Source organism: Nothobranchius furzeri, chromosome 2 (assembly GCF_043380555.1).
Source record: "Nothobranchius furzeri strain GRZ-AD chromosome 2, NfurGRZ-RIMD1, whole genome shotgun sequence".
NCBI lineage: Eukaryota > Metazoa > Chordata > Actinopteri > Cyprinodontiformes > Nothobranchiidae > Nothobranchius > Nothobranchius furzeri.
Window position 1 is genome coordinate 17525412 of NC_091742.1, and position 11290 is coordinate 17536701.

An 11290-nucleotide genomic window follows, 5' to 3' on the forward strand; every position below is an offset into this window, starting at 1 on the left:
GAATAACAAACACATTTAAAGAATTTTGATTTAACATTATTGTTTTTATATGTTCATCAAAACAAAACAGAATAAAACAAATTAAACGAAGCATTTAACTGAACTAAACCCTGAGTAAAAGTTTTAATCTGACTCTGATTTTCTCTAATCCGTTTGGATCAGGACTTCCACAGACTTCCTCAAGGACTTTCTCTTTGGATTTTAGCTGATTTTTCTCAGAGTTTTGGTGCAGAAATGGGCTGCATAACTCAAGGGGTGAGCCAGAGTTGTGTGCAGGCATCAGGCTGTCTGGGACCAGCACAAACACAACCTGCTAAAGGGTCTCGGGTCCTGGTTCTGGACCCTGGCTGTTCCATGAGCGGGTTGGAAAAGCAACGTGTCGTCAGACATTGCCAGGCCAAACTACCACGTGATCCACCTGAACGGCCACAAGTCTGGCTCCCAGCCAATCAGAGCACAGCATAGTGTCCCTTTAATTAAACTGATTGAACTAATAACCCGATTATTCAAACTGTCGAAACATTAAAACAAGAAACTAAAATCACAGCAGCAAAAGGCTTTAAATAGCTAAGCTAAGCTAACTGTAGCATCAGATGCCATCCATCCATCATCCATTTAGGCCAACTTCCTGTTGGACTAAACACCTTCAGCTCATGTGAGCAAAGGTCAAGGTTCAAACTGGTTTTCACGACTGTTTTGAAACATGCTGAATACTGTGTTAACGAAAAACTGATCCAAAACAATAATTTAAAAAAAGTCAAATGAGAAAAGGTGTGGCTTATCAGACGGGCAGAAGTGATGATGTAATTGTTTGACTCCGCCCACCTGATTGACCTGGTCAGTTATGAAAATCGGATTCACATTACTTTTTAAATTATTCTGGTTTAGAACAACACCAGTTTCATAGGACTACATTTATTTTAAGTTGAGAATTCTTATTCAGGAAGTAAAAAACCCCATATGGATGACCTGTTGCTGTGATGGTGAGTTCAAAGACTTGGGCCACTTCTCAGTACCCAAGGACACACTACAATGTTCTTGGCAAGTACAGCAGAAAACCCGTTCCACCGAATACGGGAGGAGCAGAACCAGCGTCATGGCAAAAAGTGCAGCTTGTTGCTATGGTTACAAAAATGACCATATAAAAATAAAAGTCTAGTTTGTCCCTTAAATAACAACATAACAATGAACACTATATTTACATATTTTGTCCACTTCTGATCTAAACTGACGAAGTACCAGCCTTTCCTGCTGTTAAACGAAGAAAAAAGCTTATTTTTCATCAAAACAGAGCTATGCTCTTATTTTGATAGTTGGCTAGCTTATTAGCATTTTGAGGGAGGTGAAAAGTCTGAAAAAACAAACACACACAATTATTTACAATAACAGCCAACTTTATATTTCTTTATCTGTATTTCTGATACAAAACAAGTTATTAGCGTTCTGCTCTGGTGTTGGGAGTATAGTGGTTTGTGAAACAATGCATTATGGGATACTTTGCTGTTCCAAGTCAGAAAGGCTGCATTGATTCATCCTAACGGGCGGTGAGTGAGTGTGTGCGTGCGTGCGTGCGTGCGTGCGTGCGTGCGTGTGTGCGTGTGTGCGTGTGTGTGTGTGTGTGTGTGTGTGTGTGTGTGTGTGTGTGTGTGTGTGTGTGTGTGTGTGTGTGTGTGTGTGTGTGTGTGTGTGTGTGTGTGTGTGTGTGTGTGTGTGTGTGTGTGTGTGTGTGTGTGTGTCTGCTCTGTCTTCTCGATCCCCATTGAGTCGTGGAGGATGGCTGCTTATACTGAGCCGGGATTCTCTGGAGGTTTCTTCCTGTTAAAAGGGAGTTTTCCTCTCCACAGTCGCTTTATGCTTGCTTAGTATGAGGATTGCTGTATAGTCACTGTCACTAGTCAGTGACTTGATGCAATTTGCTGGGTTCCTTATATAGGAAACATTATTTCTGATTGGCTTAATGAACTGACCTGAATTGGAATGTTTATTATGTGAAGTGCCTTGAGACGACTCTTGTCGTGATTTGGCGCTATATAAATAAACTTGAATTGAATTTAATTGAATAAATAAATAAATAAATACATACATACATACATAAAAATAAACAGGATTTCTTTGACACTCTTTCATTAATTATTAACTCTACACACCAATAGAGTTTGTTTTGTTTACTTTTGTGTCCAAAATGAATAAATTTATTTAAAAACCCGTTTCTGTGCCTTCGCTAATCCAGAAATGATCTTCACCCTGAAAACCGGTTGAAAGATGATCCAGAATATTCTGATTTTAATCCTGTGTTTTGGGTCTGTTCTGTTTAATTGCTGCTTTGAGTGCTAATCTCAGTCTGTTCCAGATTAATCTTTAGTTTAAAATGCTGATTTAATCGCTGAACGTTAGTTCTGATGATTTTAATCCTGGTGAATTAAGAACTGAAAATGTTAAATTAAACCCAAATTCAGATTTTCCAGGTGAAACTGGACTAAACACCAAATCTATTCCTTATTTTCCTCCCTGAGGCCAGATTTGTTGTTTTCATTTAGAGCAGCTTTGAGTAAATCCTCCTCAGAAATCTTCCTGTCTTCATTCCTATACGGTCTAATCTGACGCCTCGGCTGCTCATTGGGATTCGGTCACTCGCTCCTCGGAGCTTCTGCCGCTCCTAATCTCAACCGGACCTCGGTCCAGTTGGCAGAATCAAAAGGAGACGGGCCGATTCATCATAGGCTCAAGCGGTGATGCCGTCCCAGCTCTGACGCGTCCTGTTTGGACGTCGTCTCAGCCGAGTGTCCCAGCCTGAGTCACACCGGCTTGATGTCCTTGTCTTCACTCTAAGGGACACTGTCCTGATTACTGCCATCTGAGACGTCTCAGAAAAATGATGGAGGCATCAAATTTTTTTAAAGACTCAAACCGAAACAAAAAGATGAAAAAGTTCTGTTAGGATTTTTTAAGCAGAAGTTCTTTAGACCTGTTTTAGTTTTAGGTCAGAAGGTCCAATCCTGGTCCTGGAGGGCTGGTATCCAGCAGGTTTTAGTTTTAACCCCGCTTCAACACACCTCTCTTCAATCTGAAGGCTCTGCAGAGCCTGATGAGCTGCTGCACAGGTGATTCAACCACTGAATCTAGTGTGTTGGAGCAGAGAAACCACTAAAACGTGCTCCAGGACCAGGATTGGGAACCCCTATTTTAAGTGGATAAAGATGTCCTGCATCTCAGGCAGCTCAGGTTTCGTATTAATCATATTGTATCGCTGTCAGGGCGATACGATACGATATCTGGTATTTGATTGTGTCGTATTAATCGCATTTTCTGGGTTTCGTCAAACATCAGCAATAAGAAACTATATAAAAGCGTGTTTGTGTACATCTAAGCTAATATCTGTGTGTGTGTGTGTGTGTGTGTGTGTGTGTGTGTGTGTGTGTGTGTGTGTGTGTGTCTTTGGTTCTGATGATGTTTAACTCATCACCAGAAATCTCTGCATCAGCTGATTTGATGCTAAACTGCAAATCTGTGGGTCGGTTAAGAATGAACCTGTTGTTTGTGTTTTTAGTCAGTTATTGACAATAAAAAAGATGTAGAAACAAATTAAACAAAATAAATTGAACAAAAACAACAGAAGCAGTCCAGTGAATAAACCAGAAGCTGAAAAGTTGTGTTTCAGATTTGGTGGAATCCTCTTTGCTCCAGAGGGGATTAGTTAGGATTAGATCAATGTTTCATACTGGTGAAACTAAACCAGTAAACTAGAGTAACCGGGTCTGGAGCTGAGCGGACCTTCATGTGAGGCTGGAAGTTTCAGGTCCAGACTCAGCAGGGATCAGGAATGACATGCCCCTCCCCCCCACTGACGGGAAGGAGGCAACATGGCTGAATCCCAGCACTCTAATTTCCCTCTGAGATTAATAAAGTATTATTGAATTGAATTGAAACATCAAGGATGTTTGATCTGTTTCTTTATTCTTACAAATGTAACTCAGGTTCATAGGGGGAATTAGTGTTAGATTAGATTAGATTAGATTAGATTAGATTAGATTAGATTAGATTAGATTCGATTAGATTAGAATGGTTAAAAACACACTAACATGTTTAATCCCATTTTAAGGCAGAAGAAGGTTAACCCTATCACTCACCCCCACAAAAGCAACAAAATCTGTTAGGGAAGCTTCCTGAACAGCCTCTGTTCTGAGAAATAGCTTCTTCAGGACAGATAAACTAATGGCTAAATATGTTTCTGTCATCCTAAATCAGCTCCAATCTTAGTTTCATTGAGGCTGGTCTTACTCATAATTCTAAACCATCAGATCAAAGGAGTCAGTCCATCACCACCTGCTGATGTTCTCATTATCAACAAGAATAAATAAACATTTTTATTGGAATTTTCCATTTTTAGTGTTTCAATATTTTCTGCATTAATCAGCTGGAGGTTTGTGGCGAATAAATAGTTGCTGAGTTTAGGTTTTCCTACAGTAAGTAAAATAGGTGTTTAACAACCTGTGTAAATGCATACTGCAAACACACACACACACACACACACACACACACACACACACACACACAAATAAACACACACACACACACACACACACACACACACACACATTTTTCCTGCATCAGTCCCATCATAAGTCCACATCCACATGGACTTCTGTCAGTGTCTCCAGCAGCTGCTGAGGTAACTCCTAATCCAGGTGTGAAGATCTGTGCCATGATGTCACTTGAACCCCGGGGACATGGCTGTAACACACTTTGGCTGCACTCAGACTAGTCGTTAGCTCATCTGAAGGATGTAGACTCCACTTCTTCAAACAGAGGCTGTTCAGGAAGCCATCTACCGTGAGTTAAATAAAAAAACAAAAACACATTTTAGGAAGGAGATTCCTGCAAGTTCCAGAGCAGCCGTCCCTAACGACTGATGAGGTCACATGACAACTCATCATCAACCAAAGTGGAGGATAAGAACTTTCCACATGATATAATGCACCAAGACTCCTCCTAGTGTGTGTGTTAGTGCACACACACACACACACACACACACACACACACACACACACACACACACACACACACACACACATACACACACACACACACACACACATGTAACACACGTGTACACAAACAGTAAACATTCACATAAGGGCCCCCCCACCCCCACCATCTTGTAGCTGGTACTGAATTTCAATGAACATCCATAATGCATGATGGGGCCCGTTTCCGTGGCAACATAAATCCAATGTTACACCAAAACCCAGCCAAACCCCCAGCTGGTGCTGAGACATAATTGGTCGTCACGGAAACCAACTTCCTCTGGATTCTCCTTATGGGGGAGGCACATCCATCACATCACACACACACACACACACACACACACACACACACACACACACACACACACACACACACACACACACACACACACACACACACACACACACACACACACTCTGTGACCCCTACCACTAATCAGCTCCACAGCTCCCAGTGTGATGCTGGAGGAGGCGAATCGAGTCTCTTTTCACCTTTGAGATGAAAACACTGATTTGTTTTGTTGTTTTAATTATTAATACGTTTAATATTAGAAGAGTTTGTTGTTCAGTTTCCATCATGTGAGTTTGACCTTTGCCCTCATCACACTGAGCAGCTCTGCATTCCACTTCTGTCAGATTTTAGTATTTGTTTTTGACCTCTGGGTCAACCCGGGACACGCTGGTCTGCGTCCCATCAGAGTGGAGGGTGGAGGTGGCTGAGGAGAGGACATGGTTCTGCTGGACCTCTCAGATGCTTAATAAGGTTTTGCTACAAAACAGCTAAGCTTACATCCCATCATTTCATCCACTGTCTGTTATCTTGTCCAACCACCACTCATCATAATTTGTCATGTGTGATCATTAGTTTAGAAAACAGTGTTAAATCCATCTTTATAAACTATATCCTGGCTCGGTCTGAATTAATATGAAGTGGGTGTTCCCTAAATAGTCCAAAGAACCTGAGGTAATATTAAATCAAATATTCAAAGACCAATAAGATTGATCATTCTTGTTTATGTGGAATATCACATCTTATTGGTCATTTAACAAAACTGTAGCTAATCCATCACGCTACAAAGCTGACCAAGAGAGTCTCTGACTTTGGGAACAGTCTGGGGCACAGATGAGGATCTCAGACAAACACTGGAGCTCTGATTTTCATCTGTACAGAAGAAACGCTTTAACCCTTCCTGACTTGTTCCAGCTGTGACCTGCAGATGTTTACCGGTGATCAGCAGCAAACTCACCTGAATACAGCTGAAGGCATCGACCACAAGCTGAGTTTTGTAAACTCAGGAGGAGAAACGTTGGTGGATGTTTCCCCTCCAGCTGGGAGGAATCAGAGTTTCCTTAGGAGCTGGGTGGATTCTAATACTGCGTCTGAGGGAACATCAGAGCACACCTGGAGGTCTGCTGAGGGCTCCAGATGCAGATCCTGGAATCAGACTGATGAGGAAGTCGGAAAGTCAGAATATGGAGCCTAAACACAAAACATGTGAAGGTCATCATGGTGATTTTCACAAACTCATATGCTTTACCTGATGCAGCATTCCAGTGAGAAGAATCCTCAGCAGAAACAAGAATGTGTAGCTGCAGATATGGAATTCAACCCCCTCGTCAGCGTGATGCTTTTATTGTGAAGTTTCACGTGAATATTTCTACTTTGTTTGGTTGAAGTTTTATCAGCCAGCACTCATAAACTTCGGTTGCCATGGTAACCATGGTCGGCAGCTTCCTGTTTCCACCTGAAGAGTTTTCACCTCAGCGGCCTGACCTTTGACCTCTCACAACAACAGCTGCATTCCTGAGTAACGGCTCAGTTCACATATGTGAATGGACACACACACTCACACACACCCTATGGTTGCTGTGGCAGCAGTGATTGTCTCAGCAGCAGCAGTTTGTTTTTATTTGTATATTTTAGCAGCAGATAGCTAAAAGCTTCCAACTGAATTTGGCTGGTTTTCACTACAAAAAAGTTTCTGCAGGACAAATTCCTCAGAATTAACGTCGGCATCAAGACTGATTCATACTGACACTGCTCCAGCATGCCGGATCTGTTGGATCGCCATGATGCGACATCGTATGGGCAATCCAACACTGTTGGACTGTCGGTTGAAGTCGAGCTATATTTTCTAAACATCCGACGGCCGCGTTGTATGCTGGACGTCTGTTATTGGTCAGCCAAACAACCCAACGTCGTTTTCGGCACGACATAGCTTCCCTTAAAAAATGCAAACAGCGTGATGGTTGACAATGCAATGGACGGACACTCCACCGACACCTCTTCCTTCATCATTCTCGCTGTGCTCTAATAACAGTTGTTGTTCCTCTAGCTCAGGGATTGCCTGAGTGTGGTGCGCGCACCCCTGGGGGTGCGAGAGCTGCCGCTAGGGGGTGCGCGAGATGAAAAGTGTAATGGCTGCGGAGCTCAGAGAAGTCTGTCATATGTCACCATTAGCGTAGCCAGAAACTCATTTGTGGGTGGGCCAAAGAAAAAGTAAGTGGGCCCAATAAATTTACTTGAAAACAAGTATATTTTGCATGTGTGTGTGTGTGTGTGTGTGTCCTCCGCATGTGCCCTAGCTTCATAATAATAATGCGTCGAGCTTCAGCACTCTGGCCTGCGCACGCTGTCAGTAGAAAGATATGTGTATATATATATATATATATATATATATATATATATATAGCCATGCCCTGATGTGGGGGCTGGGGGATGCGTCAACATGGTCGGGACATAGAAGGGGGTGCGTGGCTAAATAAGTTTGGGAACCGCTGCTAGCTCAAGCAGCTCCTGCTCAATAAAATAATTCGCTCTGTGTCTGTGTCGTCCATCTTTTCGCGAGTGTATGTGCGTCGTAAATGGTAAATAGTAGTAGGGCAGACACGTCACTACAAGAAAATGCACACCTGCATAGGAAAGTGCCCTCTGTTGTTTTGGCGGAGAAGTTCTTTGCAACAGTGTCGGGCCAGTATGAATACAGAGGAGATACGACGCTGCAGCAGCGGGGGCACAAATGTGCCTTTGCTTAAGCATGAATCATGCTTAAGGCCTGAAACCGGACCTGAGATGCACCGACCTCCAGCTGATCGTCTGGAGACTTGACTCTGTGGCAGCAGGACTCTTGCAGAAGTTCTTACAGCTTTGTCTTTGACCCATTCTGCCCCTTCATGTCTGATGGGTGAAGTTAAAACAATGTCTGATGCTGTGGAGTCGTCGTCATCGTCTTCCTCCGCTTATCCAGGTCCGGGTCGCGGGGGCAGCATCCCAACTAGGGAGCTCCAGACCATCCTCTCCTCGACCACCTCCACCAGCTCCTCCGGCAGGACCCCAAGGCGTTCCCTGACCAGATTTGAGATGTAACCTCTCCAACGTGTCCTGGGTTGACCCGGGGGCCTCCTGCCGGCAGGACATGCCCGAAACATCTCCCCGGGGAGGCGTCCAGGAGGAATCCTGACCAGATGCCCAAACCACCTCAACTGGCTCCTTTCGATCCGGAGGAGCAGCGGTTCTACTCTGAGCCCCTCCCGAATGTCCGAGCTCCTCACCCTATCTCTAAGGCTGAGCCCAGCCACCCTACGGAGGAAACTCATTTCGGCCGCTTGTATCCGCGATCTTGTTCTTTCGGTCATTACCCAAAGCTCATGACCATAGGTGAGCACTGGGACGTAGATCGACCGGTAAATCGAGAGCCTGGCTTTCTGGCTCAGCTCCCTCTTCACCACGACAGATCGGCTCAGCGTCCGCATCACTGCAGACGCCAAACCAATCCGCCTGTCAATCTCCCGATCCCTCCTACCCTCACTCGTGAACAAGACCCCGAGATACTTAAACTCCTCCACTTGAGGTAGGACCTCTCCCCCGACCCGGAGTTGTCAAGCCAACCTTTTTCTGGTCGAGAACCATGGTCTCAGATTTGGAGGTGCTGATCCTCATCCCAGCCGCTTCACACTCGGCCGCGAACCTACCCAGCAAGAGCTGAAGGTCAGAGCTGTGGAGTCCCCTTTTCAGATGTAAAACAGCTGTTTTGTGATGCAGCAGCACTGAACTCATCTCTGAATTTATCTCTACATTCTGGTCTGGCTGGACGCCCTCTGTTGGCCGACAGGACTCAGGAGGCTCCAGACAGGAGACACCACAGGGCCTATAATAAACACGTATGTAGGCTTATCTGGAACCCTGATATCCACCTTAGCCCTTAAACTCCCTGGAGGTCTCGTGCTCGTCCTCCAGGAAAACCCCAGCCTCAATCAGAAATTTCCCAGAAGGTCATTGCTGCTTTAATGTAAACGTGTCACATTACAAACTGTTTTATTATCTTTCTATTTATTCTATTTGTGTTTTACTCAAGGAGTGAAATTCAGATTAATTAGTGTTGAATATTGTTTAACATCAAAAGTATGAGTCTAATTTTTTTAATTCATGACCTCTTAAACATCCAGGGTGCTGAAACATTCCTGCTCACAACTTCAGTTCGATTAAGATGCAAGAACTGTTTTGATTATGTTCACTAGACTCCAATAAAATCAGCTCGGAGCCTGTAATTATTTCATTTTTGTAAATTACGGACAGTATGCAGGAAGAGTTCGGAGCTCTGATTGGCTGAGACAGGTGAAGGGGGAAGGATGTTTGAATCAAAGTGGGCAGTGGCTAAAATGACAAGCGTCGCGCGCACGGTCATCCTGTTAATTAGATACCGGTTGGAGAGTTTCGGCAGCGAGTCGAGATGCGGACGGCCTGAGAGGAGCAGCTCTGCTCGAACCGAGTTAGAAGAAGCGAACGGAACCGGAGCATCAGCGGAGGGTCTTTTCAAGTTGTCCGTGATATAAAGAGGGTTCTCGCAATGGTTCAGCAAACGGAGCATGTAGGGGTCATCGCCGAGTCTCGCGGGGCTGCTGACCCCAAGGAGCGCGAGCCGCTGGCGGTGTTCGCGCGCGCCCATGTGCCATACCGCTGAAGCCGGACTGGTGTAAAACGGCTTCGGGTCACATCAAACGGCCCATGAACGCCTTCATGGTCTGGTCCAAGATCGAGAGGAGGAAGATCATGGAGCAGTCGCCGGACATGCACAACGCGGAGATCTCCAGGCGGCTCGGGAAGCGCTGGAAGATGCTGAAAGACACCGAGAAGGTCCCGTTCATACGGGAGGCGGAGCGGCTCCGGTGTTCTGATAAAACAGAACACCGGAGCCGCTGCTTTTCAGTTTTCATCAATATGCCAATTTTCCCACTCACATTAAAGGTCACACCCTGGATTTAATCTGCTGCTCCGGCCTGACCCCCTCCAACTGTACAGCTGACCCTTCTCCCTTTCACGGACCACTTCCTCATCTCCTTTTCTGTTCCCCTCCGTTTCTCCATCATCAAGTCACCACGTATCATTTCTTTTCGTAATATTAAGGACATTGATCTAGCCTCCCTGTCCTCCAGTTTTGCCACCCTGACCCCTAATTTGTCCTCTACTCCCGATGATCTTGTCATTCAGTACAATAACGGTCTGGTTTCTATCCTTAATTCATTTGCTCCCATCAAATCCCGCTCTGTACATTTTACTCGGTCTGCTCCATGGTTCACCCCTGCCCTTCGCTCCTTGAAAGCTACCAACCGGAGGCTTGAAAGACTCTACAAGAAAACCGGTCTCACCATCCATAAAGACTTATATTCTGCTCAGATTTCTCTCTAGGACTCCATCTCCCATGCCAAATCTCAGTATTACTCCGGTCTCATCTCGTCCAACTCCAGCAACACTAAAACATTATTTTCCATCATGAACAGCATTTTTCAGCCTCCCGACTCCTTACCCATCCATCTTTACTCTTCAGAAACCTGTAACTCTCTCCTTCAGTTTTTTAATGAGAAGGTCAATAGAATCCATCTCTCTTTACCTCATTCCTCCCCTCCCTCTCCTGATTTATTTGAACCCACCATTCCGTTCTCCTCCTTTGAACTTCCCCATCCCTCAGAAATATTAGATTACATCACCAAATCCAAACCTTCCACCTGTCAACTGGACCCTATTCCAACTGTTTTAGTTAAATCGTGCCTTTCTTCTCTGCTCCCTTTTATAACAGCCATTATTCATTCCTCACTATCTTCTGGTACGGTCCCATCCCTATTCAAATCCGCTTCAGTCAGCCCTATTCTAAAAAAACCTGGTTTAGATCCCAATGATTTCAATAACCTCCGTCCCATTTCCCATCTTCCCTTCATTTCCAAAGTCCTTGAGAAAACTGTTGCATCTCAGCTCCATTCACATCTCACCC

General features: G+C 44.6%; 1 long non-coding RNA gene across 1 annotated transcript; it reads right to left on the minus strand.

The window, feature by feature from the left end:
• Positions 1 to 3804: 3804 nt before the first annotated feature.
• On the minus strand, positions 3805 to 7621 carry LOC129165384 (uncharacterized). Its single transcript, XR_008564760.2, has 3 exons — positions 6563 to 7621; positions 6272 to 6470; positions 3805 to 4825 (listed from the first exon to the last, which is right to left on the minus strand). It is a non-coding gene; the product is annotated as an uncharacterized lncRNA (long non-coding RNA).
• Positions 7622 to 11290: the final 3669 nt, after the last annotated feature.